Source organism: Saccostrea cucullata, unplaced genomic scaffold, assembly GCF_032062105.1.
Source record: "Saccostrea cucullata isolate Sc308-1 unplaced genomic scaffold, CSIRO_AGI_Scuc_v1 ctg1463, whole genome shotgun sequence".
NCBI lineage: Eukaryota > Metazoa > Mollusca > Bivalvia > Ostreida > Ostreidae > Saccostrea > Saccostrea cuccullata.
Genome location: NW_026939739.1, coordinates 1,699 through 6,472, shown reverse-complemented (window position 1 = coordinate 6,472; position 4,774 = coordinate 1,699). Strand labels below are relative to the sequence as shown.

General features: G+C 33.4%; 1 long non-coding RNA gene across 1 annotated transcript; it reads right to left on the bottom strand.

Moving 5' to 3' along the window:
* Window positions 1-1,044: 1,044 nt before the first annotated feature.
* On the bottom strand, window positions 1,045-3,051 carry LOC134253842 (uncharacterized). The gene is made up of 4 exons (XR_009989176.1): window positions 2,888-3,051; window positions 2,473-2,546; window positions 1,611-1,726; window positions 1,045-1,269 (listed from the first exon to the last, which is right to left on the bottom strand). It is a non-coding gene; the product is annotated as an uncharacterized LOC134253842 (long non-coding RNA).
* Between the last annotated feature and the right edge of the window lie 1,723 nt (window positions 3,052-4,774).

The window sequence follows — 4,774 nt, the reverse complement described above, 5'->3', positions numbered from 1 at the left end:
GAGAAAGATGTACAAACATGGTTAAAATAAAAAAATAGATGCATTATTGAGATCATTTCTTTAATGCTTAATATAAAATATGTCCAGAAAAGGGTGATCCTAATGTTGTCAGAGATTACATAGAAAGATCCTTGATTGCAGAAGAAGCTAATGAAGAATATAACCATTTATTACCAAAAGAAGGTAAGAATTACTATTACAAAATTATGTATTCTGATAAGAAAGTTTTCACTTTCATTAATTGTGCTTTTGAAATTTTAATTGACCTTATGGTCAAGATTGTGATATATACACTCTGATAATCATTTATGATGCCTCCATGATGTTTACCTCAAAAGTTTGAATCAGGGTATTTGTTTTCAAAGAGCTGAAGAAACTATACAGACAGATCTATAATGATTTTGGAAGCATGCATATTAATTTTTATAACACTAGATTATTAAAAAGAAAAAGAACACAAACTCATAGAAAAATGAACAAAGTACTAATGATATTGAAAGTACCTTAAATGTTAAAGTGTCATGCTCCAAGGTATTATTTTTATAAACAGGAGAAGGGTTACAACAGTCCCATGCACTCATAAGAAGATCTTGGGTAATAGAAACACCAGGAAATTTTAATTCCAAACAATCAGGTCATCTTACATCAGTTATAAGGTTACAGACTTTATACATAGTCATAAGGGTCATTAAGATTTCTTTTCTGGTCATCCTAATGAACCACATTATAGTATTCTTTCCCTGTGATATAATGTTAATATTAAATGGAAAATTCAAATTCACCAGCAATTGAAGTGAAAATTGCTATCTTTACCAACTATGCTATTAAGGAAACTGGGGGTTAACAAATTAGCCATATTTAACTTATTCTATAGATAAGCTATCTTTAGCTGTTAACTATCATTTGGCACAGAAAAACTTCATACATTTTCATGTGATTTTAGTTTTAAAATTTGATCATGAATTTTTATGCCTTTTCTTGTGAAGGATATCAATATGGTTTAAACATGACCATGACCACCAAGCCCTCTTTATTTAAATATATCATTTATTTATCAATTCAAAAATATAAACATGCATATGTAACAAAAAAAAATAAATAAATAAATAAAAGTTACAATTGTATCTCATTGAAACTTTACCTTCAAGTTTGTGTGTTTCTATGTTGATTGATTAACTGTGTATTTCCAAAGGAAGAGCAGCCAGGCTTCACTTCATAGAGAATGGATTATAGATGGTTAGGAACAAAACATATCTTCCAGGTTGAGGACTGTATAGAAAAATAAATTCCATTTTTGTTATTATGATTTAAATTACATGAGACAATGCCTCTTATAAATGTAATGCAAAATAATATCTCTTATATATTTGGATACCTATACTCTAATCATATTAAATGTCATTTGTAAAATGTATTTTTTAAGACAGATTTATTTGAGGAGCGACTTTAAATGATGACATGAATAGCAGGCCATACTTTAAGCACATGACAAAAACATTCTCTCAAATTACACAGAAATGGGTTATTTAGCATAGCTGACATTAAACATATAGGTGAGTGATAACATAATCACAATCATAAACAATGTGAAACAACTTTAAAAGACCTACACTGTGGATTACAAGCCTTTTTCACTGGGGTAAAATCTTGCCGAAATTCGTCATGGCCGCCCGAAACCCCGAACCCGACTGTATAAAAGATGAAGTCATACATTCCATGTTGATGACTGTAGAATAAAAGCATTTTTTTAATATGACAGAGTACTGCATGAAACAATGCATGTTTAAATACAACATGTACAATGTCAAAAAAGATCATGAAAATATTTGTGTTTAGACTCAAAACAAATTGTTTTTAACATTAACTCGAGATGAGAAAAGTTCATCATGTTATTTATAGATAATAAACAAGCACAACTAATGTATTAATATCACAAAATAAAATGATTATCAAATTAATTATTTAGACACTAAAAGACTTTTTTCTTAACAGCAGATTCAATTTTGGTTTAATAGCTATCAGTAATGCATACAGAAAAATACATCTTTTTTAGCATATACAACATGTAGTCCTTCATTTTTTTTTTTTTTTTTTTTTTTTTTTTGAAAAGCTTAAGAAACAAAAGTGAAAATGAAAATATATGTATAGCATATATCACACATATTTAGAATCAAAACAAAAAGTAAATGACTTAGAATTAATCTTTTGTAAATTCCTCCTTTTCTCTTATTAGATTCCTAATTAATATCTCTTTGATCACCATTTAGTAAGTCTGAATTCCATGGGTAACATACATAATGAATTATGAAATTATATCATGATTTATATGAATGTAAGTTAATAGAGACAACATATCACATACATGTAAGTATTACACAGTCATTAAATTAACCATATAATCATGCTTAAATGCAAAGATGACCTTCATAGGGAATGTAAACAATTATAAAAAAAAAAACAAGACAAACTTACCAGAGATATCCAAATATATGCCCAATAAGCCTATCCATTAAATAATCCAGTGATTGATTACATCTCAGCTGATCCTGAAAAAAATCATACAATTCAGTGATACACAATTAACCTCATTTAACAATGTAAGTAAAGCAAAGTAATTTACAGACAAAAAGGATAGAAATGTAAAAGATACCATGTATTTTACCAAAATTTAGTGAACATTTTTCTGATTGAAATTCAATCATAGAATGACCCATCATAGAATTATTAAATGCACTCTGAGTTACATGCAGGCTAAACAACTGTAAATCACATGAAATGAGGATAAATATAGTATTTACATTCAAAACAGAACTTTACATATAAATCATGGTTAAATACAAAGATGACCTTCATATAGGAAATGTAAACAAAAATAAGACAAACTTACCTGTGGAATAGGTCTGTCAGAAAGGAGATTTCAAAAATGAACACGCTCTCAACATTCACATGACAAGAATGCATCAGGATGTTTACTTCCGTGGTCATGGAAAAATTGAGCTTTATACAAGGAAAGCTTCACAGTAGGAAAATCATCAAAGTAAACAAAAGATAGTCTTACATTTTTTTGAAAATCTAAGTTGACTTCTTAGAAACAAAAGTGAAAATGAAACTTTAATTTTACAAGTGTATGACGTCATAATGCATAGGGTAGCTCGCTGACATGGATGACGTCACAATGCATAGGTAAGTTTGTTTTTTTTTGCACACGGCCCTAAACAAACTTGGCTCGCTGCCAAGTATTTACCTGTGTAGTCAGCATATTTTTTGCACACGGTCCCCTGACTTGAATCGCTGCCAAGTATTTACCTGTGTAGTCAGCATATTTTTTTTGCACACGGCTCTAAACAAACTTGGCTCGCTGCCAAGTATTTACCTGTGTAGTCAGCATAAAAAAAACGTAGTACCTACGTACCAATGTAAACAGTGTAAACAACTCCAGTATTTAAGGGGAATAGGTTAGGGTTAGTTAGGGGGTTAGGGTTAGTTAGGGTTAGGGTTAGGGTTAGGGGGCTAGGGGATAGGGTTAGTTAGGGTTAGGGGTTAGGGTTAGGGTTAGGGCTAGGGGTTAGGGTTAGTTAGGGCTAGTTAGGGATAGGGGGTTAGGGTTAGCACTCCACTCAGTTGACCCATTTTTGAACCTCATTTACATAAAAAGTGCACTCAGTTGAACCCCCCGGTTAGACCCGTGAACACCCTAGCGGGACCCCTTATACTACTGACGGTTTCTTGAATTCGCGGTATTGGTATATGATAGAAGTTTCTTATGTATACCTATTGAAAACTTATTCACTGTTTCTAATTCACGGATCCATTAACACCGTGAATATAGCGAATATTAACACCGCGAGTTATTTCCCCCTATACAGTAAACTGTTTGTGAGATCCGGGCCTGTAAGAAGTATGTCATTCAACGGTACTCTTCCGTACTTAGCTGAAGAGTCGAATGCGGCACACAGTTGATTTGGCTGGTAGACTCCAAATGGTAGACTCCAAATATTGGTAGATACCAGCGCTCACTGTCATGTGGGATTACTGGCGCTTTTTTGCATGTGCATTTTCAAATATACCACACAAAAATTAGAAGAAGTGTTCTCTCTTCACAGGGTCAAGTCTCAGGCTTGACTCGAGTGTTTTGGCTCTTTGTATAGCTTGGGGATTTGTTATTAGGTATCTTGAAGTTCCGATTGCGAAATGGAAGGGGTGCTGACCAATTACCGTCTTCATTCATGTGCAATCCATTATTCATGATCTTAAGAAATGTTCTGTCATCTGTGGACAGTCCAGGCTTGTCAGATTCTGTCCTAAGAAATATGTCTTTTTTGAGTTTAACAAAGTGAAACAGCATGGTTTCACTTTCTTTGCCCTGTTGACTTTTTTCAAAGGTGTGGTCTGTCCGCTCCCCACCATGCGATGTCTGTCCTCTGCTCTGTTCTGAAACTGCATGAAGGGCTGTCGGATGATTTTTGGCCTTGAAAATGTCACATGAAACGACAATGGAACAGTTTACTGCCACGTGAAAGCCTGCACAACACTTAAAACATATTCCTTTATCCTTAACTATCTTTCTTCTTATTGCAATTGGTTTTGCACGAAAAATGATCTGCATTTGTTGAGCGGGTGCCCTGTGTTGTGTATAGGGCATACCGTCCCCGGTGAGCCTGAAACTTGAAGATCCGTTTTATGTGATGTCACTCTAAATCCAGGTTTTTCCGGTGGCTTCTGTCGTGAAGCAGGTGGACTGGTAGTTGTTAATTCATACTGGAGTGTTGAGTTG